Source organism: Dasypus novemcinctus, chromosome 18, assembly GCF_030445035.2.
Source record: "Dasypus novemcinctus isolate mDasNov1 chromosome 18, mDasNov1.1.hap2, whole genome shotgun sequence".
NCBI lineage: Eukaryota > Metazoa > Chordata > Mammalia > Cingulata > Dasypodidae > Dasypus > Dasypus novemcinctus.
In genome coordinates this window covers 69169309-69196468 of record NC_080690.1, presented here as the reverse complement: position 1 = coordinate 69196468, position 27160 = coordinate 69169309, and the positions used below count along the sequence as shown (strand labels likewise).

The window sequence follows — 27160 nt, the reverse complement described above, 5'->3', positions numbered from 1 at the left end:
CGGGTCAAGGAGGCCTGGGGTTTGAATCGCCGACCTCCCATGTGGTAGATGGATGCCCTAACCACTGGCCAAGTCCACTGCCAGGGCACTTTAATTCACAGATGTGATAAGTTATAGAAGAAAAACCATACAAAAAATATGTATCCATAATACCTATGCCCAAGAAGGGACTGCAATCAATTCACATTTTCTTATTGAGAAGGGACTATAGCAAAAGTAGAGCAATGGATTTAAGGACCAACCACTGAATAGTAGTCCTAATAGATATCCCACAACCATGGTTGATAATCCTAAAGAGAGTGAAGCACAGGTAGCTGAAGTTTTACAAAAATAGAAGCCAACACCAATTAGGCTCAATCTTGGATTCAATTAAAGTAATGGGTCTTTATCTGTTGATAAGAAGATTAGAAATTCTCTTTTAAGGAAGATATCATTATACATAGCTTCTGCAACTTACACAATGTCCATCTAAGCAAAGATTTCTAGGCATGGCAAGAATGAAGTAAAAGGGGAAAAAAAATCCAGAAAAGGCGGCGGACTTGGCCCAGTGGTTAGGGTGTCCATCTACCATATGGGAGGTCCGCGGTTCAAACCCCGGGCCTCCTTGACCCGTGTGGAGCTGGCCCATGCACAGTGCTGATGCGCGCAACAAGTGCCCTGCCACGCAGGGGTGTCCCCTGCGTAGGGCAGCCCCATGTGCAAGGAGTGCGCCCCGTAAAGAGAGTCGCCCAGCACGAAAGAAAGTGCAGCCTGCCCAGGAGTGTGCCGCACACACGGAGAGCTGACACAGCAAGAGGACGCAGCAAAAAGAAACACAGATTGCCATGCCGCTAACAACAGAAGCGGACAAAGAAGACGCAGCAAACAGACACAGAACAGACAACCGGGGTGGGGGGCGGTGGGGAGAGAAATAAATAAATGAATCTTTTTTTAAAAATCCAGAAAAGAGAAATTGACCTGCTATTCACCCAGTCAACAAGTATGGCATTCTAAGTGCTTAGCAATACCCTCCCAGAAAGTGAGGGTAAAGGCCAGCCCTCTTTTGAGGTAAGGCTAAATTGTTCATACACAAAGATCTCTCCATCTAATTTCATCCTTGTTTGCAGTGTTTTTTACCAATATAACTTCCTTAAAATCTTGGTGGGCTATCTGCAAATCTGTTATATGCCCCCAATCACTATCTACAATTTTTTAAAAACATGTCTTACTCTAATTTGAGCATGTAAAGCTGCATTTGGACAATGCTCTTTGATTCTTAAAAATCCTGTTTTAGAGCTAAAAGGTCTAAGACATATCCCTCTAAATCTTTCAGAGATCTTAAATGAGCTTACAGACACACTCCCTATTCGATCTTTGTCTTCAGGTTTTATTTTCTTTTGAGAACATGTGTGGGAGGAGGGGCACCCGGCTTGCCTCAGTGGCAAACAGTGCGGCAAGAGGTGACACCGCCTCTGCCCACTGGGCCTAGACAAGGTGACCACGCCTGACTAGGCCTTTGCTGCTAACGGCTAGCCGGCTCCCCCCTCCCCCTTCCTATCTCCTGCCTAGCCCAGCTCTCACTTCCCCTCCCCCCTCCCTTTAACCTAATCTCTTATACGCTGTTTGCCCAGCAACAGCTTCAGCCTTTCAAGAGTTAGCACATACTCTACTGGCCAATCACTAGCCCAATGCCAGAACATTGCCTTATATGGAAACAGCATTTGCCCTAGCCAATCAGAACCTGCCACACCACTCCCCAATCCTATAAATCTGCATCCCCTTCCGCAATAAACCAGACTTGTGCCATCAGCCTGTCTCCGCGACTCCTTCCTGGGCCGTGTGCCCTCCACGCCTTCGGAGCCCCCGAGGGAAGCCTCAGCGGCCGTACGAGGCTTTCTTCCCCACGCCAGGGACCCCTCTCGTCCCACAACGGGACCCCACTCGTTCCACAACAGGGACCCCGTTCGTCCCATAACAGGGACCCCCGTTTCGTCCCTCAACTGGCGCCCAACGTGGGGCAAAGCAACCCCACCACAGCACAACGTGGGGCCAAAGCAACCCCACCACTGCACCACTCCGAGGGTAAGGGCCCCAAGAACCTCCGCCGCCTCACTCCATAACCTGGCGGGCCCCCCCCCCTCTCTTCTCACCCCTATCTTTTCGCTCTGCATTGCTGCTCCTGAACCTTGGTGACCTCATACGATCCACGGTGGTCTGGGAGAATCGCTGGATGGCTTTCTCCTTCCATGTCGGGGGCTTATACCGACCCGCTATGATCAAGAGGCACCAATAAAACTCTCAGGAGCGTGTGTCTGAGCACCTCCACCCCTGCCTTCACCTCTGCCTCCTCCCCTGTTCTCGTCACCTTTGTGTTCATAGTCCTACTCTCTGCCTTTTGCCTTGCCGCTACTGCTCTGCCGCGGGACGCTCATGAGCCCCAGCAACCTTTTCCCTTGCCTCCTCCTTTCGCCCCTTTGCACCCTTCTCCTCGCTTCCCTCCTCTGGCAGGTAAGGACTCTCGTCCACTGGACTCTCATCTATCCCTGGGACCTGTAATCGCCCGGGGCAAGACTCTTGCCATCCGACCCTTTCAGGCCTGACTCGCGTCCCCCTCTCGCTGAGGTGCGGACTCTCACTGTCCGATTCTAGGAACCGGACTCTTCGCGTCTGCCCTCTGGGCTGGACTACGGCACGTCTTCCCCCTTCCCCTAGTCCTTACCTATCTCCGCTCCTGGCATGGGGTCCTCCCTTTCCTGTAGCCTCTATAGCTCTGCTCCGCCTGGTTCCGCCCCCCCCCCCCCCCGTCTTTCCAGAAAACGCCTCACAACCATTCTGGATCCCAGGCCGAAACATCAAACCTGCCACCGCAGCCGAAACTAGGGAGGAGGAAGCGCCACCGCCTGAAGGCCCTAGAGCGTCGGGAACCCCACAAAATGCCTCCCAGCCGCTCTGGATCCCCGGGAGAAACATCGAATCCGCCACCGGCCAGCAGCAGGTCCCAACGACGGATGATGAGCGCACTCGCCCATCAGATGGAGAGGCTGAACGTGGCCCCGGATCCAGTTCATGACACCCTCCTCCTTGGACAGCTAGTACAACTTGCTGTCCGCACCTTGGCTTCAAACAAGAAACCTAAAAATCTACGCTATCTCCTGCTTTTCATGTTAGCCCTATTCCCCTCCGTGTCCTCCCCCCCCAACGTCGAGAGCCCCGGCATATTAAAAACAAAGGGGGAGATGTGGGAGGAGGGGCACCCGGCTTGCCTCAGTGGCAAACGGTGCGGCAAGAGGTGACACCGCCTCTGCCCACTGGGCCTAGACAAGGTGACCACGCCTGACTAGGCCTTTGCTGCTAACGGCTAGCCGGCACCGCCCTCCCCCTTCCTATCTCCTGCCTAGCCCAGCTCTCACTTCCCCTCCCCCCTCCCTTAAACCTAATCTCTTAGTACGCTGTTTGCCCAGCAACAGCTTCAGCCTATCAAGAGTTAGCACATACTCTACTGGCCAATCACTAGCCCAATGCCAGAACATTGCCTTATATGGAAACAGCATTTGCCCTAGCCAATCAGAACCCGCCACACCACTCCCCAATCCTATAAATCTGCATCCCCTTCCGCAATAAACCAGACTTGTGCCATCAGCCTGTCTCCGCGACTCCTTCCTGGGCCGTGTGCCCTCCACGCCTTCGGAGCCCCCGAGGGAAGCCTCAGCGGCTGTATGAGGCTTTCTTCCCCATGCCAGGGACCCCTCTCGTCCCACAACGAGACCCCACTCATCCCGCAACAGGGACCCTGCTCGTCCCATAACAGGGACCCCATTTCGTCCCTCAAACATGTACTGTACAGGAGACTGGAGATAATAAATCCTTTCAATTCCCAGCCTAGAAAATCCTAATTCCTTTATATTCCCTTTAGATTCTGCTTTCAAAGTGAAGAGTTCCTTCTTTAGTTCTCCTCTGTGTTCTTGTTCATTTTCCTATACAGCTAGAAGCACTCAGGTGATATGCTCAATGTTGTGTCCGGAGATTCCCTTAGCAAAATCCAAAAATTCATTATGCATATTCCTTATCTTCTAAGTTACTGCCAGTGGCAATTTGGGCACTTGTACATTAAATGGTTCTCCAGTGTTCCAAACTCCAGTAACAGTTTTATCACTCTTTTTCAGCTTTTATTGACCATTTTCCCTCTTGTTCCAACCTCATCATTTTCAGACTCTGCTTTGTCAAAAACAAGAACTTTCTAGAACAAGAATTCCAAGACTCGACAATGCAAATATCATGCTGTGTTTAGGTTATTTTAAGTTAATTAAGAAAGAAGACTCTAGCTTTAGGTAGATTCAGATCATGGACTGTTATTTAGACTTAATAAAGGGTTTAGACTTTAGTATTTGGTCAAATAGAATCCAAAAAGATTTTGTTTATGAGGAGCTACTTGAATAGATATGAGTTTTAAAAAAATTATCCTGCATTAGGTGGGGATGGTTGGGAGAAGTCATAGCCTGGATGGAGGATATTGCAAGAGCTCATGGTAGACATGACCAGAATGTAAGATTTCAATCTTCAATGGCAATTGATTTTGAAAAGACAAGTTATATATTTTTTCCTTTTGCTAATAAGATCTTTATTTTTTTATATTCACAGATAATTTTTTTCTTTTCTTTCTTTTTTTTACACTTTTTAAATTAAAGTTAATAGATCACAAAGAACATTACATTAAAAAATATAAGAGGTTCCCATGTAACCCACTGCCCACCCCCCACCCTCATCATTTTTGTAAATTGTATTTTTTTGAAGAGACATACATCACAATAAGTGTTACATTAAAAAACATAAGGAGTTCCCATATACCCCCCTCCCCACTCCTCTACCATCAACAACCTCCCCCATCATTGTGGCACACTCGTCACACTCAGTGAACACATTTTGGAGCACTGCTGCACCACATTAATAATAGCTTACCCTGTAGTTCGCACTCTCCCCAGTACATTCAGTGGGTTATGGGAGGATATATAAAGTCCAGCATCTGACCCTGCAATATCATTTAGGACAACTCCAAGTCCCAAAAATGCCCCCACATCACAACTCTTCTTCCCCCTCCCTGCCCTCAGCAACTACTGTGGCCACTTTCTTCACCTCTATACTACAATTTCTTCGATTACTAGTCACAATAGTTTTATAGTAGAATATCAGTAAGGCCACTCTAATCCATATTTTATTCCTCCTATCTGTGGACCCTGGGATGGTGATGTCCACTCCACCTCTATATCAAGAGGGGGCTTAGATTCTACATGGATGATGGATGCAATTCTTCTGCTTGCAGTTTGTAGGCACTCTTGATTCCCTGGTGTGATGGTTGACCATCTTTACCTCCCTGTCAGTTAACCTGGGTAAGTCAACAAACCAGAGAGTAGGAGTTGCAACTCTGCTGAGACTCAGGGCCCAGCTGGCACATGAGCAATCCAGAGGTTCAAGTCATACTGTATTAAAATGACATATAATTATTAGCTCTGAAAGTCTTCTTTAAACAGAAACACTGAAATTTTCTTACTAAATTTTTAGTAAGATTTTCTTACAGCAAATCTTTTTTCCGAAGCAAAGTTGCCTGAGGAATGGTCCTAATACTTGCAAAATTAGCTAACAGAGATATCAAACTCATCTCGATACTTGACTTCTGAAATTCAGGAATGAATCTCTGTGGCAACAATGAAGGATCTCCATATTCTGGGTTCTATCAGTACTTTCCCAAACTTGGGTTCACTTTCAGTAAGAAAGATTTTTGAACTTATTTTCCAGTAGCCACTTCCACCAAGGATAATCAGCCACAACGTGGGATACCAAACAAGTTAAGACATAGTAATCTGATAAACCACTATGTTTTCTAAAATGATATGATGTTCAACTACTACTCTGGCAGTAATTATGGCCTGAGGCAGGAGAGGCAGTAAAATAGACTGGTCAGGAGCATGGACCTGGTGCTGGAAGTTGGGTTTAAGGACCCAGGGGAGTGGATGTGGCTCAATTGGTTGAGCACATGCTTCCCACAAGGGAGGTCCCTGTTCAGCTTCCAATGCCTCCTAAAATCAGGAAAACAAACAAGGAAACAAATGACAAAACCAACTCAGGGGAGCTGATTTGCCTAATTGGTTGAGCACTGCCTTCCTATCACGTACAAAGTTCAAACCTGGCCCTGGTACCTCAAAACAAACAAACAAACAAAAACTAGACCCACTGCACCCTAGCTTTATTTACCTGGATTATCCACCAGGGCCTAAATGCAATCACATGTATCCTTTTGAGAGCGAGTGAGGCAGAGGGAGTTTTGAGAGACATGCATGCACAGAGAAGGAGGAGATATAAGAAGGAGCAGAGTGATGCTCACACAACAATGAGTCTCAACCACCAGAAGCTGTGAGGGACAAGGAATTATCCTCTAGAACCTTCAGAGGGAGCCAGGAATTCTGGCCTCCAGAGCTGAGAAAGGATTTGTTTCTATTGTTTATTTTTTTATTTTTATATATATCTTTAGGAGGTACCAGGGATTGAACCTCGTACATGCAAAGTAGGAGCTCAACAACTGAGTTCCACGTGCTCCACAAATGTTCTGTTGTTTAAGGTTATGGCAGATACAGGAAACGAATTCACTATTTGTTTATCTAACCATGGTTTAGCCAATATTGAATATAAAGAAAGTGCTTTAGAGTAGGAATAGAAGGGTTAAGATTCTAAAGCTAAACAACCAACAGTGCAATACAGAAAAGGAGAAGAAATAATGTGGGTCAATGGGCAGCCCATTGCAGTGATTTCTTAAGAATGACCACTTGTTTAACTTTTCTTTGATTGGCAGTTCAGTTAAAGACCTTTCCCCCAACTCAGCAGAACAACCTCTTTAGAGGACCCAGGGGACCCTACATTTAAATGACTGATCAATTTATTGAGGTCAAATACATACACAATTGATGTTTTGTTATTGGTTCTATTTCCTTGACATTTGCATGAATGTGTACAATTTACAAGGCAGTATAGGACCCTTCACTCCATTGCTTTTCACAAAATAAAACTCAACACAGTGAAACAAGAGAGCTCTTTAAAGTTAAGAGTAGTCCCAATGATTTCTCAACAGGTGAAATGTAAAAGCCTTCTGGTTTCTATATATTGCAAGTACACTGAGAAATATTATCTTTGCACTTGCTTTATTTTTCAGTTGGTTATTTAATGTTTTGCCCAGTAATAAATGAGGTAAAGATCATGAAGATGTTTTCTGTTCATTACATGGGAAGAAATAGTGTATTTGCTGGAAGATTTTCAGGTTAGATTACTATAATTACCCTGGAGGGGCTCTGTTCCAGGACAATCCTACCTTGGAATGAATTTCAAAGCAAGCATGGTTCTGACCTTTCATTTGGGCTCAGTTAAATGTTTAAACTGATCATCTATGCAGGTGGCAGTAAAATTTCCCTGTAAAGTACCAACAACACTCGTAAGGCAATAAATTAACTCTTTGCCCCATGCTCCCACCCTTCAGAAAAACCTTCTCCGTAATAGAAATCAATGGAAACTTACCCCAGGTTTGGAAGTTTGTGTGCAGGTATTTTCGAGGTATCACGCAACAGCTTTAACCCAATATATCCTTCAGATTCTTCTATCCTGGGTCCAGAATTATCAGTTTCTGATTGTTGTTGAAAATAAATGAGAAGTACTGACAACAGTCACTGGAGATACATCAGCTGTGCAAACTATAAGAGAAACCCAAGAGGAAGAAAGGGGGGAGCAGAAGTAGCTCAAGTAGTTGAGTGCCTACTTTCCATGTACATTGTCTGAGTTCAATTCCCTGTACTTCCTAAATTAAAACACAAAAATAGAAATAAAGTACTTTCAGATCCATGACCCATTTTAGTTTATACCAAGAAAGTATTCTCACCGCTAAATCTCATTTCATTTCCCATTGCTCTCATTATTACAACCCAATGATCTAAACACTTTCCATTGCCTCTTTGTCCTTTCCTTTGCCATTTGGGGATTATCAGATCAGCACATATCTCCATTTTTCTGCATCAATATCTATAGGTCTAAAAGGGCTAATATATTCAGTCTTCCCAATTGAGCAGCCATGGTTGTCAATAAAACAAGGAAAAATTATGGAAGACAAGTATCTCTACATGAAAATCTGGCCATTGAAATGTCAAATGGAATTATTATGATTACTATGTGGAGGGAACTGTGCTAAATGTCAAGTCAAGGTTATATGGTATTCCCCGGGTATTAGTGATAATCCTATGCCCTAACCTAAATTACAGAATCCAAGGACTGAGAATGTAAATATCTAACCTGCATATCCCCACTAACCTCATTCTGTATCTATCAATTCATTAGGCCACAAGTCTAGAGCTTTTCTGAGGAAATTTGAGGGAAGTTATATGTCATTATCTTAGGCCACAATCTAAGGACATTTTTGAAGAATTCTAGACTGCTGCTCTATTGTTTATTTTGATGGCTATCATTTGCCTGTCACTTATTTACTAACAAGGATCTGTCTGAAAAATTACATTTATTTTGGCCTAAAACTGAATTGAGCAGGAAAACCACTAGCATTGGATAATGGGCAAAGATTGTTCTCCAGTACAGCCATTTCTTTCTTCTTAGAAGCCTGAAGGGGGTACTCTGGCTACAAAGAGAAAACAACTTAAGGGGACTCACAAGGCATAATGAGGGTCATATCCCTTCCACATTATTGAAACCAGGAAACATATTAAGAAATACACAGGAATCACATTTCTCTTATCTACCGTAATGTAACATTGATTTTTTTGAAAGAGGCTCCTTGTGGAAGAATTTTTTTGAGGCTACCTGAGTCATATTTTCATTTCATTTCACATAAAATTGAATAGACATTGAAATTCAGAGATTCAAGATCCAGAATTTTTAACCAGACTTAGAGGTATGCTTCCTTAGAGCTCTGCAGGGAAGTAATGCCTGAACAAGCTTATACTAGGCTTAATGTGGATGTTGTACAACCCAAGTTTCTATTATAAACAGGAGGCTACATACATAAATTTTGGTATATTTGTACAGCCAACTATTTTGTTCATAAAATAAATTAATTACGTGTATCACTTTGGTTGAATCTTAGAAAAATGCTGTTGATGTCAGAAAGGAAGCACAGAATACGACATAGAAAATGATGTCATTTTAACAAAGCTTTAAAAATTAAAAATACATTGCTTGCTATGCCAATATACATAGAAAAAAGTTTTAATGCAACGGAATGTGTATTCCAAATTCAGGACAGTTGACATCTCTGGCTTAGGGAAAGCAGGGCTACAGCCCCACAGAAGGCTGTAGGTTGTGTGAATGTTCTCAGTCATGGGTTGGCTAGTGGGTTCATATGTGGTCATTTAATAATGGTGAATTACAACATATGGATATATTGCATCAATTCTTCATGCAATAATATTGCCTTTGTGGCTGCAGAAAATTACTTCATATTAATGTAGAGATCCTGGCACACACCACCTTTGTCTATTGAAGAGTGTCATCTGCCAACTTGATATTCATAAGGTAAGAGAGGTTCTTCCAGCAATCTCATCCCACTCCCTTAAAAGGGTCTCTGTCCACGATGCAAATGAAAGAGGACTTACTTCAGATTTTGAGGTCTACATGCTGGTGTGACACAGCTTCACATAAAGAATCCACTCCCTCATCTTTTAGATCATTGCCTTCCAGGTAAAGATGTGTCCAGTTCTGACGGTTGGTGAGGGACTGACAACAATCAGTGGAGAAACCACAGCCACATAAACTGTGAGGGACGTGTGAGAACAGAAACGATCAATTCCCAAGGCCAATTCCTTTTGCTTTATTTCTCTTTTCCCCAATAGGAAAGTATTTCCCACAGTATAGATGTTACTTCCTTTCCTTTACCAAGAAAGTAAAATGAGTCAAAAAAGATCTTCATTCCTCCCCATTCTTTTGCCATGGGAGAACTTACGTTCTCTTTCTTTCAATCTCTCTCTCTCTCTCTCTCTACACACACACACACACACACACAGGTTTTGAAATCTCTACATCTCAGTGGTGTACATATATTCCAGTAGTGAACATTATTCATGGACTAGGGAGTGTGGACCTCTGTCCTTGGTCATTTAAAATATTAAACATATATATATTTTGCCTATTATAAGAGAGAAACTCTGTTATGTGTCAAGGATATTGGTGTTCTACATAAGTGGATATAATTGTATTTCTAACCATAATTAACAAAATCCTAAAGAATGAAATCCTTGTTAGATGTTTCAGCATAAGCTCCATTAATACCTTAACTAATATAAAAATAAGATATTTAAACTTCTCATGATCCTCTTCCTCCACCTGTCAATTGATGAGCAGAGAAGCTGTTCTATTTTGGTCTAGAGAAACAAGGTATATTGCTACTGGTCAATTATTAACTGACAGAAGAAGGCTCTGTCTGAATAAAAACACTTCTGTTTATTTAAAGACATGGTGATATGAACAACTATTATTAGTCTTGATAATAAAAAAGAAATTGTTTGGGTACCAACCCATTCTTTCCAGAAACCTTAAGATGTCACTCTAACTTAAAAAAAGCAATATGGCAGCACCATACTTGCCTGTATTTCATTCTCAAGATTGGGATTACTGGATGCCTTTTTGGAAATGAGTGGAAATAGAGGTCCAAATAGATGACTTAACTTGACCACAAGGCACACATACGGTTTTCAGAAAGAAGCTCTCTCTCAAAGACTTTGCTCTGAATTTATAATATGTGGTGTCAGGAAATGGAGATTGAGAATTTTTAACATGAGTCAGAGCTTCTATAAGGCTCTGTAAGGAAATAACACCTGATTTAATCTATGGTAGAATTAAGAAACTAAGCTCCGGGAGCGGATGTGGCTCAAGTGGTTGGGAATCAGGCATGTGGTGGCTTCTACTCGTCTCTTCCCTCTTCTCCAGGTCTTGGCGCTTTTAGCTTCTAACTTCAGTGGCTCCTCTCATCTTCTGTGTTCTACTGATTTCAGCTTCTGGCTCCTGGGTCCTTCTCTCTCAGCTTCTGAGCATTTTTCTCTCTGTGTCTCTGCAAGTTCTCCCATTTACAAAGGACTCCAGTAAGAGGAGTAAAATGTACCCTAGGTTATACAATCTTATCAAAGGTCCTCAAATAAAGTGATTTAATGAAAAGATCCCACCTACAATTGGTTTATATGCACAGGAATCAGTTGACTGTCATGACATGATCTTCTGGGATCCACCCAGCTTCAAAATGTCACATATAAGTTCCCCCACAATTCAGTGGAAAAGAGTCTTTTCAATAAATGTTGCTAGGTCACTGAGATATTCGTATGAAAAAAATGGAAATGAAACCCTAAATGATACATAAAAATTAATCTGAAAGAGATCAAAGATATAATGTGAAAGCTAAATGAATTAAGATTCAAGTGGTAGACATAGAAGAATAAATTCATGATGTAGGCAAAGGTGAATCAAGCAAGATATGAAGCACTAACCATTGAAAAAAAATTATCAAAAGATACCATTATAAGAGTGAAAAAGCAAGTCAATGAATCCCTTTTAAAAAATCAGCATTTTAAAAAAAAATTAGAACTGACAATCTGATTCTAAAATTTCTTTGAAAATGCAAAGAGTCAAGGAAACTTAATTCTTTAACATTACAAGAATTAAGTTTAAAGAGATACACTACCAAATATCAAGACCCCATTATGAAACTCTAGCTATGAAGACATTTTTGTATTGGTGCAAAGATAGACAAATACATCAATGGAAAATAAAAGAGCCCAGAAACAGATCACCACACATATAGTTAGCTGAATTATAGCAAAGAAGACACTGTAGTATAGTGAGGGAAAATTGCATTCATACATGGAACTGAGTCAGTCTGACAACCATATGGGGAAAAATGAATCATGACCCTTACTTTACGTACAAAAAAGAATTAATTTGATATGGATCTCAGATCTAACTACTGTAGGCGCTACTGATATAAAAAAATACAATAACAGGATGTTATGAAATAGTTTACATCAGTATATTAAAACATTAGATGAAATGGACAAATTCCTGGAAAAAAATACAACTTGCCAAAACTGACATGAAGAAAAGATTGACAACCTGAATAATGCTTTAACTCTTAAAACAAGTGGAATCAGTAACTTAAAGCTTTTCACAAAAGTAACTTCGAACACAAGTGACTATATCAACGAACATTTCCAAACATTTGAAGAAGAAATGATTCTTTCTTCAAATTCCAACACAGAAGACGAGTATGCATTCCCCAATGTGTGAGGCTAGTATAACTGTGAGTCCAGATTTTAACAATGAAAATGTAAGAAAGGAAAAATAGAGGGCAATGTCATTAGTGAACAAAGATGCAAAAATCCTAACTGGAACATAATTCAAAGTCAGAAGCATTTAAAATGGATACTACTTAATGATCAAGATAAGCAATGAATACAGAATTAATTTAATTGTAGACTACCAATCAATATAAATCACCACATTAATAGATTAAGAACCATAAAGCATATGATTATATTAAGTAATGACTATAATTAATAGATACAGAAAAAGCAATTGATCAAATTCCACATATATTATATTTTATGTTAAAAATGTTTATTAGAAACCCTTCCTTCCTGCATGACCCACAGAGGAAACCCACAGAGGAGATGCCCACGTGGGCCACATCCCCATTTGCGGGGCACAGATGATCCCAACCTAGGTCTGACTGGAGTTTCCTTCTTTTTTTTTATTAATTTTTTAAAAATATTACATTTAAAAAAATATACGAGGTCCCATTCAACCCCACCACCCCCACCCCACCACTCCCCGCCCCCAGCAACATTCACTCCCATCATCGTGACACATCCATTGCATTTGGTAAGTACATCTCTGGGCATCTCTGCACCTCATGGTCACTGGTCCACATCATGGCCCATATTCTCCCCCATTCCATCCAGTGGGCCCTGGGAGGATTTACAATGTCTGGTGATTGCCCCTGAAGCACCATCCAGGGCAATTCCAAGTCCCAAAGGTGCCTCCACATCTCATCTCTTCCTGCCATTCCCCATACCCATCAGCCACCATGTCCACTTTTCCGACTCCAATGCCACCTTTTCTCTGTGGACCTTGGATTGGTTGTGTCCGTTGCACCTCTATGTCAAGAGGAGGCTCAGATTCCACATGGATAGTGGATGCAATCCTCCCATTTTCAGTTGTAATCACTCTAGGCTCCATGGTGTGGTGGTTGTCCTTCTTCAACTCCATCTTAGCTGAGTGAGGTGAGTCCAATAAATCAGATTGTAAGAGCTGGAGTCTGTTGAGGCTCAGGGCCTGGCTATCATATTGTCAGTCCAGAGATCCAAATCCCCTAAATATATCTTAAACCTCAAACCATCTACAATTCCAGTAAAGTAGCATGAAAGTCTTATGAAAAGAGATCCCATCTGAGTCCAGTTTCATCACACAGAAACACCAGCTCCAAAGAAGGGCCATCTGACATGGCAGTGAACCCCATCTGCCATGACCATAGAACCCGTGGGTCTCTTTAGCCCTCCAAGGAACCAATACCTGGGGATTGTATCTACTTTATCTGTCTCTTAGACTCTGCTCAGTTGTGCATAAGGGCAATCCTTCTGACAGCCTCCAGACTCTTTTTTAGAGACTCGTAGCCATATAAACTCATTTCTCCTTTCCTTTTCCCCCTTACATTAGGTCAAACAGCATTTTAAAGTCATGTTATTATATGTAGACAGGGATATTCTGCTGCTCCGCATCACACCTTCAATTCAAGGTCATTTTCCAGTTGCATCATCAGTTGGTAGTTGATAGTGATCCCTCGGTGCCAGGGAGGCTCATCCCTGGATGTCACGTCCCACGCTGGGAGGAAGGCATTGCATTTACATGCTGAGTTTGGCTTTGAGACTGGCCACATTTGAGTAACATGAAGGCTGTCAGGAGGAAATTCCCAGGCACAGTGCTGCTCAAGGCCTTGTTCTTATTTCAGGCATATAGGCTCACAAGCATAGTCATTAGTATCATAGTCATCAGGGGCTCACTGTTGGACTCTCATTCCTTCCCGGTCCTTGCCGCTGCACCTGGAGGGCTGCCGCTGCTCCCCTAGGGACCATGACAGAGCCCCTCCCCCCCAGCCAGGAACCCAGTACCCCCCAGCTGTAGTTTTTAATTGTTGCCACTATGAGTATATCCAAACATTACCATGCACCCTGGACATATGCCCTGTATAGCTCCCTGTCAGCCATATATCACCTGTCAATAGTATCCTATATAAGTATTCCTCTGCTGCCATTGTTGAACCACTCTGTCATCCAGAACTTCCTGAAAATTGAAGCCCAATATAATGTCAGGATCCCTTACTAGTAAAATGACATATAGCGATGGGTTTAAAGGTTAGATATAGAATATGTGTTGACTTGGAAAAATTCTACATCCTATCTTTTTCTTTTTCTTTTTTCTTTTTTCCCTAATTATTGAACTTCTCTTCACACAAGCCCTAGATGACAGCAATTCATATATACAATATACAGCACTCCCACACATCCACCACAAAACCTTTTCCCTTCCAAAGCGATACTCTTACAACCTATTCACATCATATTTACTTACAGTAATGTACAGAGTCTGAGACAATAACTTTCAAACAAGGTGACATCTGTGCTTACATTGTGGTGCATACTTTAGGACACACAGTTTTCTAAATTTTTAGTTATCCTATGTTTTACATTATGGTTTACATTCTCAGTCTGTCGTCCCTTATATGTTTATGGTGTAATAGTACATGTTTTATATCCATCCTTGTGTACTGTCGTGAAACTCCTCTCTTACCCCACATTTACCTTGGCTCCACACATTTAATGGTGTTTCCTTTTGAGAAGACTTAGGTCCTGCATTACCAGACTGAAACCAGCCTGAAGCACTGGTTTTCTCGGTGCAGCCCACCAGGAGGCATAGAAGAGTCAGCTTTGCTCGACCTCTGGTTTTCTGGTTGTGATGGCAACCCAGAAGATAGAGGTCAGTGGAGATATTGACAATGCAACCAACCACTGGAGTCAGTGAACTTGAAAGATGTATTAAAACCCAGGAAAGGTGGACCTTGCTGGATGTATCACAGAGAAAGCTGTTCAGAGATATGCTGCTGGAGATTTTCAATCATCTGGTCTCACTGGAATATCAAGTGTGAAAATTAGGTGTGCATTTTCGTATTGGAGCAAGGAGAGGAACTGTGGAAAGAAGGAATAGGATTGCTCCAAAACCAGGATTCAGGCAGGGAAGGTAGCCTTATAAAATGAAAAATGATAACCATTTGACATATAATGTATATCATATGGCTGTGCCCACTTTGTAGTACTGTTTGCTAGAGCTAAGACATTCAGGATAAGCTTCTTTTCCGTTTTTCCCCATTGCGTTCTCCTGAAATTCCTTGCTCTAAGACTTCCTAGGGGGAGAATCATTCCAATACTTAGTGGAAATAAAATGGACTGGGAGAATGTAAACTACAATGTAAATTGTAATCCATGCTGGGTAACAGTGTTTCAGAATGTATTCATCAAATTCAATGAATGTGCCACACAGATGAATGAGGTTGTTGATGTGACAGGAGTGGGAGTGGAAGGTGGGGAGTGGAGGTGTATGGGAACCTCGTATATTATTTATTTATTTATTTATTTATTTATTTGTTTGTCTATTTTTAACACAATATCAATAAATTTTATTTGGTCAAAATTAAAAACTTGTACATCAAAGGTAATTATCAAGACACTGAAAAGACAATCTCTGAAATAAGAAAAAATAGCTTTAAACTGTATAGTGGGTACAGATTTAATATCCAGAATATATCAAGAACTCCCACAACTCAATAACAAAAGACAATCCAATTAAAGTATGGGCAAAGGACCTGAATGGGCCTTTCTCCAAAGTAGGTATACAAAGGCCAACAAACACATAAAAAGATGCTCAACATCATAAAAGTCATTAGGGAAAGGAAATTAAAACCACAATGAGACATCATTTCACACCCATGAGAGTGGCTATTATGAGGAAAAAAAGGAAAATAGCAAGTGTTGAAGAGGATGTGGAGAAATTGGTACCCTAGTGCATTATTGTAGGAATGTAAAATGGTGTAGCCACTGTGGAAGCTAAGGTGGTGGCTTTCAAATAAGCTAATTATAGAATTGCCATGTGACCTGGTAATCTCACTTTAAGTATATACCTAAAAAGAGTGTCACAAACATACTTTCAACACAATTGTTGATAACATTATTCAAAATAATAAAGCTGGAAACAATCCAAATGTCCATCGAAAAATGAATGAACAAATAAGATGTGGTACATACATACAATGGAATAATAGGCCATTGGAAAAAAATGATGAGATGTCTTGCAACATGGAAATACTTTGAAAATATTATACTCAGTGAAACAAGCAAGACATTAAGGATGAAAATTTATGTTATCAGGAAAAAGAAATGACTAGAAATTGCACATCCACAGAGGTAGGAAGCAGATTAGAAGTTATCAAGGAAGAGGACATATTTGTACAAAAAAAGGAAGACATTTCAAAATTCAATATTAAGACAATCAATTAAAGTGGTTCAAGTGATAAGGCTTCCATCTACCATTTATGAGAAGAACTGGGTTCAATCCCTGCAGCCTCCTGGTGAAAATGAAGAAAAGAAAACATGCCGTTGGCGGGGCAAGATGGTGTCTGAGTGAGTGCACCTTGTAGTCTCTCTTGCAAAGAAGTGCTTGGGCAGAGTTGGAAATTCTTCAGGACCAGGCTGTTTCAGGATTTTGCAGGGCAGGAGGTGTCTGGACATCGATTTGGTGGAACGGTGACGGAGAAGATTTGTGTAAAAGGTAGAATTGAGGCTCTCTTATGTGGAGATAGGGGCTGAGCCACAGGACGCTCCCCCCTGGGGTGGGCAGCATGGCAGCAGTGATTCCTGGAGGCTCTGCGGTGCTGGGGAATTCATAAGCCCTGAGCGGGCTATTCAGGGGCTTGCAGGGCAGGAGGTCTTTTGAAACCGATTTGGTGAGACAGAGACGGAGTTTGTGCGAGGCATGGAATTTTGGACTTCTGACACAGAGATCAGTGTTTCCGGCTAGAGCCCCACCCCCTAGGCCTGGCTGCCAATCTGCAGCGGTCCTTAAATCTGTTTCAATAAAGAGGCGCCACCAGCAGGCTGCTTCGGAGGCTGGCAGGGCGGGAGGTGTCCTGAAGTCGAATTGGTGACACTGCGACAGAAGAGACTCTTGTGAGAGAGGGAATTTTGGGTTTCTGACACAGAGGTCAGAGTTTGCGGATGTGACCCCCCCCCCATAGGGCTAGCACCGAGCTGCGGGGATCCCTGAAGGCTGTGTTGCACTGCGGTGCTCCCAGGCTCCCTGTTAACCGGATCTGAGGTTGCCAGATCTGTGTCCCCTAAACCCTGGTGGCCCAACCCAAGAGACCACATCTCTTGAGTCTGCAATATCACAGACTTCCCATACCTGAATCCACCATGCCCTGAGGTCCATCTGAGGTCCTTGATTGTTCTAGCCCTTGACATTTGCGGGTTTTTTTGTTTTGTTCTGTTTTTTTGTTTTTCTCTTTCCTTTTCCTCTTTTTTCTTTTTCTTTTCTTTTTTATTAACCTGGTTGCTAATATTACATTATCTCCTAGTCTTTTCTTCCATTGTATGCCCCAAGGTCTTTTTGCATTTATTTAGGGTTTTTTTTTTCCTTTGTCTTTCTTCCTTTCTTTTTCTTGCTTGTTTCCCTCCCTTTTCTTTGCCCACACCCTTTTTTTCTTTCCTTCTCTCTTTTTTCTTTTCCCTCTTTTTCTTCTTATTTTATGTTATCTTAATTATACAATAGGTGCTGCAGGGAACACCTCACATTTGCTGGGTTTCCTCATCCTCCCTTGGCTCATTTCTGTGTGAATTGACTTTGGCCACCTACACTATCCCTTTTCCCCCACATCTTGATATCCTCCATCATCTACTGTCTCTCCTATATACCACCTCCCTTTCTTTAGTTCCCAAATTGTCTAACTTTTAATTTCTAATACCTTTGTTTTGTTTTCTGTCTTTTATCCACTCTTGATACTACTGTCTTTCTTTTCTCTTTCCCTCTCTCATGAAAACACTGGCTTTTTAATTCATACTGTATTCCTCCCATATTCAATCGACTACGTTATTATAGGTACTCTACTTACTGCTATAACTCTACACAACATACATGAATCTAATATCCATTCTCCCAGATCTCATATTGTTGCTCTGTTAACATTTATTACCAATAGTACTTTACACATTTTCCTTTTCTACACAATTGCCTTTCCCTGGCCTAATATTTTCCTTCAAAGTGAACTCAGCCAGCAACAAGAAATTAGAATAAGAAGAACAAAGTGACAAAGAGAAGATATAACACAGAAGAACAACAGCTAATTAATCCCCAAGACTAGACAAAGAAGCTAAGGAACTGATTAAACCCGTCAAGATAACCCGTCAAGATAAAATGATGACCAGACAGAAACAAAAAACTACAAACCAAACCAATAATCAGGAAAACATGACTGAATCCAATGAACAAATTAAAAACCAGGAAGGGGAGCAGAACTTCGCACAAGTAATTAAAGATCTCAGAACATATATCAGAAAAAAACTTAATGAAGTAAAGGAAGAGTTTAACAATATGAAGAAAACACTTGGAGAGGAAATTGCAGAAATATGCAAAAAGATAACAGATATGATGGGAATGAACACCACAGTTCAAGAAATCAAAAATACACTCGCAGCAAAGAGCAGCAGATTAGAAGAGGCAGAGGAGAGAATTAGCAATGTGGAAGACAGTACATCTGAAATCAAACAGATAGTAGAATTGATCAATAAAAAGAAAAAATCCAGCTAGGATTTAGGGACCTGAATGACAATGCAAAACGCACAAACATATGTATTATAGGCATCCTAGAAGGAGAAGAGAAGGGAAAGGGAACAGAAGGAGTGTTGCAGGAAATAATGGCTGAAAGCTTCCCAAATCTACTGAGAGAGACAGATGTACATATCCAAGAAGAACAATGCAGTCCAAACATCATAAACCCCAACAGGCCCACCCCAAGACATATACTTGTCAAATCATCCAATGCTCAAGAAAAAGAGAAAATTCTAAAAGCAGCAAGAAAAAAGAGAACCATCACATACAAGGGAGGCTCCATAAGATTAAGTGCTGATTTCTCATCTGAAACCATGGAGGCAAGAAAGCAGTGGTGTGATAGTCAAGATACTAAGAGGAAAAAATTTCCAACCAAGAATACTCTACCCAGATAAACTAGCATTCAAAAATGATGGAGAGTTCAAAATATTCACAGATAAACAGAAACTGAAAGAGTATGCCAACAAGAAACCTCCCCTTCAAGAAATTCTAAAGGGAGTTCTGCAGGAAGAAAGGAAAAAACAGGACAGGCAGAGTTGGAGGAGTGTGTAAGAGCAAAAAGACAAAAAGAGAAGGGAAAACAAACAAACAAACAAAATATGACAAACATAAGTCCAATCAAAATATGGCTAACATAAATAATTCCTTGAAAGTAATAACACTGAATGTCAATGGATTAAACTCACCTATCAAAAGATTCAGACTGGGACATTGGATAAGGAAATATGACCCATCTATATGCTGTCTACAAGAGACACATCTTAGACCCAGAGATTCATGGAAGCTGAAAGTGAATGGTTGGAAAACAATCTTACAAGCAAATAATAACCAAAAAAAAAGGCAGGAGTAGCTATATTAATATCAGACAAAATAGACTTTAAATGCGAAACAATTGTGAGAGACGAAGAAGGATACTACAAATTAGTGAAAGGGACAATCTGTCAAGAAGTATGAACAATCATAAATCTCTATGCTCCTAACAAGGGTGCCTCTAAATATGTGAGGCAAACACTGGAAAAACTAAGTGAAAGAATAGATGCATCTACAATTATACTGGGAGATTTTAATACACCACTATCAACTCTGGACAGAACATCTCAAAAGAGAATCACTAAAGAAACAAAATATTTGAACAGTATATTAGAAGAGCTGGATCTAATAGACATATACAGATTATCACACAAAAACACAGTGGGATATACATTTTTCTCAAGTGCACATGGATCATTCTCCAACATAGACCATATGCTAGGCCACAAAGAAAGGCTTAATGAATTAAGAAAGATTGAAATCATACAAAATAATATCTCTGACCACAGTTGAGTGAAGCTGGAAATCTGCAAGGGCCAGAGGCCCAGATTTCACACCAAGATATGAAAATTAAACAGCACACTCTTAGGAAAACAGTGGGTCAAAGAGGAAATCTCAAAAGAAATCAATGACTACCTTGAAACAAATGATAATGATAACAAAACATACCAAAATTTATGGGATTCAGCAAAAGCAGTACTGAGAGGGGAGTTTATAGCCATAAATTCATACATCAAAAAGAAGAAAGAACAAAAATTGAAGAAGTAACTGCACATTTGGAGGAATTAGGAAAAAACAACAAAGTAATCACACAGGAAGAAGAAGGAAGAAAATAACAAAGATAAGAGCAGAACAAAATGAAATAGAAAATAAGAAAGCACTTGGAAAGATTAACAAGACCAAGAGCTGGTTTTTGAGAAGATCAACAAAATTGACAAACCTTTAGCGAGACTAACAAAGAAAAAAGGAGAGAAGATGCAAATACACAAAATAAGAAATGAAAAAGGAGATATCACCACTGACCCCACAGAAATAAAGACTATCATAAGAGGATACTTTGAAAAACTATATTCCAACAAAAATGACAATTCAGAGGAAATGGACAAATTCCTAGAAACACATAAACAGTCCATATTGACGAAAGAAGAAATTGAAGATCTCAACAAACCAATCACGAGTAAAGAAATAGAATCAGTCATTAAAAACCTCCCAACTAAGAAGAGCCCAGGGTCAGACAGCTTCACAGGTGAATTCTACAAAACATTCCGGAAAGAATCCTGATGAAACTATTCCAAAAAATCGAAACAGAAGGAACATTGCTGAATTCCTTCTATGATGCCAACTTTACCCTAGTACCAAAACCAAACAAAGACACCACAAGAAAGGAAAATTACAGAACAATTTCTCTAATGAACCTAGACGCAAAAATACTTAACAAAATACTTGCTAATCGTATTCAACAACACATTAAACAAATTATACACCACGACCAAGTGGGATTCATTCCGGGTATGCAAGGATGGTTCAACATAAGAAAATCAATCAATGTAATACACCATATAAACAGATTGAAGGAAAAAAATCACATGCTTATATCTATAGATGCAGAAAAAGCATTTGACAAAATACAGCACCCTTTCTTGATAAAAACACTCCAAAAGATCGGAATACAAGGAAATTTTTTGAACATGATAAAGAGTATATATGAAAAACCACAGCCAACATTGTTTACAATGGAGAAATCCTAAAATCCTTCCCCCTAAAGTCAGGAACAAGACAAGGATGCCCACTCTCTCCCCTAATATTTAACATTGTCTTAGAAGTACTTGCTTGAGCACTGAGGCAAGAACCAGATATAAAAAGCATTCAAATTGGAAAGGAAGAAGTCAAAATTTCATTATTTGCAGATGACATGATCCTATACATAGAAAACCCTGAGAGGTCTACAACAAAGTTTCTAGAACTCATAAATGAGTTTAGTAAAGTCTCAGGTTATAAGATCAATGTGCAAAAATCAGTAGCATTTCTGTACACCAATAATGAGCAAGATCAGGAGGAAATCAAAAAACAAATACCATTCACAATAGTAAATAAAAAATCAAATACCTAGGAATAAATTTAACTAAAGATGTAAAAAACTTATACACCAAGAACTATACAAGACTGTTCAAGGAAATCAAAGAAGACCTAAATAAATGGAAGAATATTCCCTGTTCATGGATAGGAAGACTAAATATTATTAAGATGTCTATCCTACTAAAACTGATCTACACATTCAATGCAATCCCAATAAAAATCAACATAGCCTTCGTTAAGGAACTAGAAAAACTAACTATGAAATTTATTTGGAAAGGAAAGAGGCCCGGAATAGCCAAAGACATATTGAAAAAGAAAAACAAAATTGGAGGAATCACACTACCGGACTTCAAAACATATTACAAAGCTACAGTAGTGAAAACAGCATGGTATTGGCACTAGGAGAGATACACAGACTAATGGAATCGAATTGAAAGTGCTGATATAGAACCTCATATACATAGCCATATAATATTCCATAAAGCCACCAAACCCTCTCAACTGGGAGAGAATGTCCTTTTCAACAAATGGTGCCTGGAGAAATGGATATCTATATGTAGAAGAATGAAAGAGGATTACCATCTCACACCTTATACAAAGATCAACTCAAGATGGATCAAAGACCTAAATATAAGAGCCAAGACCATAAAGACCTTGGAAAGACGTGTAGGGAAACATCTACAAAACCTTGTAATAGGAAATGGCTTCATGAACTTCACACCAAAAGCACGAGCAGCAAAAGAACGAATAGATAAATGGGACTTCCTCAAAATTAAAGCCTTCTGCACCTCAAAGGAGTTTGTCAAGAAAGTAAAAAGGGAACCTACACAATGGGAGAAAATATTTGGCAATCATATATCTGATAAGAGACTTATAACTTGCATATATAAAAAACTCCTATACCTTGAAAATAAAAAGATAAACAACCTATTCAAAAGATGGGAAAAAGATTTAAACAGACACTTCTCCAAAGAAGAAATACAAATGGCTAAAAAGCACGTGAAAAAATGCTCCAAGGCATTAGCTATCAGGGAAATGCAAATCAAAACTACAATGAGATACCATCTTACTCCCATAAGGTTGGCAGGTATAAAAAAAACAGAAGAATACAACTGCTGGAGAGGATGTGAAGAAAGGGGAACACTCATCCACTGCTGGTGGGAATGCAGAAGGTTCCAACCATTCTGGAGGACAGTTTGGCGGTTTCTCAAAAAACTAACCATAGATTTGCCATATGACCCAGCAATTCCACTGTTGGGTATATACCCAGCAGAACTGAAGGCAGGGACACAAACCGATATATGCACACCAATGTTCATAGCAGCATTGTTCACTATCGCCAAAAGTTGGAATCTACCCAAATGCCCATCAACAGATGAGTGGATCAATAAAACGTGGTATACACATACAATGGAATACTACTCGGCTTTAAGAACACATACACTACAAACACATGTGATCACATGGATGAGTCTTGAGAACCTTATGTTGAGTGAAGCAACCCAGGCATTGAAGGACATATACTACATGACGTCAATGATATGAAATAAGCAAGCTGCCTCAGAAAGCTAGAGACTGGAAGATAGGCTTATAGGAAATCGGGGGGTAGAGGAAGAATGTAATACATTCACCAAGAATGTATCATGGGTGAAATATATGATAAGCTGGAGGTAAGTATGTGTACAAGGAAGGGATAAAATGAGGGTATAGGGTTACCTTTGGATGGGGCTTTGGGGGTTTGAGGGTGGCTAGGGCTGGGTGGATGGGTAATATTGCCGAAGAAATTTGGGGGAGGGTGGGGCAACACACAAACATAGGAGATTGTCAGGTGTTGGTAGAGAGTATAATGCTGAGAAAACCTTTACAAAATATAATTAGGAAAGTTACCTGTTTAAGATACTCAAAGGGGATAACTAGACGCAGGACTGACTCCTAGGGAATATGTGAATGCTCATGTTGCCAGAGTGGGTTATACCATTGGCTAGAGACCCATATAATGAGAGTGAAGGTCGACCCACAACCTGGGGAGGACTAATGCCATCAAATAGAGGGAACTGTATCTCTCAAGAGAAATGGTGGCTCCCAGGGCATTAGGGCAGTTGAGTGGGTCAGGCCCTCAGCACTATTGCAAGTATCTCTGAACGTGGCTTCTCAGGAAATGAAGATTGACAGTCACTGTGGGCCCCAAGGGGAGGGGGAAATAGATATTGAATAGATGGAACCAGAGTAAAGGTGAGGGCAAGGGAAGTATTTCACAAGAGTACACAAGGATGGATATAAAACATGTAATATTACACCAAAAACATATAGGGGACGACAGACTAATAATGTAAACCATAATGTAAAACATAGGATAACTAAAAAATTTAGAAAACTGTATAGCCTAAAGTATAAATACAAATGTTACCTTGTTTGAAAGCTATTGTCTCAATATCTGTACATCAGTTTCAGTAAATATGATATGAATAAGTTAAAACATTATCTCTGTGGAAGGGAAAAGGTTTTATAATGGATGTGTGGGACTACTGTATATTGTATATATGAATTACTGTGATCTAAGGCTCTTGTGAAAAGAAGCTCAATAATTAGGGAAAAAAGAAAAGAAAAAGATACGATGCAGAATTTTTCCAAATCAATATATATTCTATATCTAACCTTTAAACTCATCATTATATTCCATTTTACTATTAAGGGAATCTGACATTATATTGGGCTTCACTTTTCAGGAAGTTTTGGATCACAGAGTGGTTCAATAATGGCAGTGGAGGAATACTGGTATGGGATGTTTTTGACAGGGGACATATGGTTGACAGGGAGTTATACAGAGCATGTGTCCAGGGTGCATGGAAATGTTTGGATATACTCATAGTGGAAACAATTAAAAACAACAGCTGGGGGGGTACTGGGTTCCTGGCCAGGGGGAGGGGCTCTGTTGTGGTCCCTAGGGGAGCAGCGGCAGTCCCCCAAGTGCAAAGGCAAACACCAGGAAGGAATGAGGGTCCAACAGAGACCCCCTGATAATAATGACTATGCTTGTGAGCTTATTTACCTGAAATAAGAACAAGGCCTAGAGCAGCACTGTGCCTGGGGGTTCCCTCCTGACAGCCTCCGTGTTACTCAAATGTGGCGAGTCTCAAAGCCAAACTCAGCATGTAAATGCACTGCCTTTCCCCCAGCATGGGACATGACACCCGGGGATGAGCCTCCATGGCACCGAGGGATCACTACCAAGTACCAGCTGATGACATAACTAGAAAATGACCTTGAATTAAAGGTTCAATGTGGACCAGCAGAATATCCCTGTCTACATATAATAACAGGAGTTAAAAATGCTGTTTGACCTAAAGTAAGGGGGAAATGGAAAGGACAAATGAGTTTATATGGCTATGAGTCTCTAAAAAAGAGTCTGGAGGTTGTCAGAAGGATTGCCCTTATGCACACCTGAGCAGAGTCCCAGAGACAGATAAAGTAGATACAACCCCAGGTATTAGTTCTTTTGAGGGCTAAAGAGACCCACAGGTTCTGTGGTTATGACAGATGGAGTTCACTCCCATGTCGGTTGGCCCTTCTTTGGAGCTGGTGTTTCTGCATGATGGAGCTGGACTCAGATGGGATCTCTTTTCACAAGCCTTTCATGCTACTTTACTGGAATTGTATTTGGTGCTGGGGTTTAAGATATATCTAGGGGATTTGAATCTCTGGACTGACAATATGATAGCCAGGCCCTGAGCCTCAACAGACTTCAGCTCCTACACTCTGATTTATTGGACTTACCCCACTCAGCTAACATGGAGTTGAAGAATGTCAACCACCACACCATGGAGCCTAGAGTGCTTACAACTGAAAGCAGGAGAATTGTATCCAGTATCCATTTGGAATCTAAGCCCCCTCTTGACATAGATGTGGAATGGACACAATCAAGCCAAGGTCCACAGGAAGGAGGAATACAGTAAGGAATAGAGTGGACCTAATGACATTCTATTCATGAACTATTGTGGTTAATAATCGAGAAAATGTGGCATTGGTGTGGTAAAAGTGGCCATGGTGGCTGCTTGGTGGGGGGAATGGGAGGAAGAGATGAGGTGTGGAGGCATTTTTGGGACTTGGAGTTGTTCTGGGTGGTGCTGCAGGGACAACTGCCGGACATTCTATGTCCTCCCATGGCCCACTGGGTGGAATGTGGGAGAGTGTGGGCTATGGTGTGGACCATAGGCCATGGGGTGCAGCGATGCCCAGAGATGTACTCACCAGATGCAATGGATGTGTCATGATGATGGGGGAGAGTGTTACTGTGGGGGGAGTGGTGGGGTGGGGGAGGTGGGTGTGAATGGAGACCTCATATTTTTTTAATGTAATATTTTTTTTTAAAATGAATAAATAAAATAAAATAAAATAAACCAGTTTGGGGTTAAGCACCAGAACTCATAAACAACTCTATGGGGTAGTATTCTGGGGTCTTCTCTCCACATTATTTTGTGACCTTCTATATCCTAACTAGAAGAATAATCAAATATTTAAAGTTGAAAGTAAAACGTTACAATTTTTCAAAAAACAGGAAAACATGTTAATTGTTAAAAATAAGAGATAAGAACAAATTGTTTGAGTTAGATTTGTGAATTTAAGCATATTAAATAAAAAATACAAGCCAGGTAAAAAGAATACACAAACCAGAAGTAGAAATAGCAAACAATATTTACAATATAGAATAAATTATTTAACATCATCACAAAAAATAAAAATGGGCAAAAGTCATAAGAAACATTTTATAGATTATCAGTCACAATGGACAATAAATAAATTTTTAAAATTTCAATTCGTTGTTGCATCAAACCATAAAGAGTGACCATTTCACATTCATTGAATTGTTAAATGGTAGCATCTCCAGTACCTGATATTGGTAAGCATGTGGAGAACCAAAAATATTTAAGTACTGCTATTAGTAATATAAATGTCTACTTTGGGAAATAATTTGAAGACATCTAGAAACTAGAGGACCACATATCTTTAAAAATTCCACACCATTTAATATACACTAGAAAAAAATTAAGTAACTGTGTTCCAAGATACACACAGAGCTCTGTTGATTATGGCACTCTGCCCCATGTAAAATAAATAGAAATAACCAGATATTTACCAACTAAAAATGGAAAAATGAAAAAAATACTGTGTATTCACAAAATTCATTACAACACAGTAGGTAAAATCAATTAACTATAGCTACAAATGTCAACGTCAACAATTCCAAAAAATATATTTGACAGGAAAAGCCCAATTTTGATAAGTTTAAGAGAATATATTGCCATCTATGGGAAGTCTATGCAGACATTATATATATACATAT

At 40.4% G+C, this 27160-nt stretch overlaps 1 pseudogene; it reads left to right on the top strand.

Annotated features, from left to right (window-relative positions):
• The first annotated feature begins 277 nt into the window (after positions 1-277).
• LOC101427385 (chondroitin sulfate synthase 1-like) overlaps positions 278-27160 on the top strand; it is a 35794-nt pseudogene continuing 8911 nt past the window's right edge.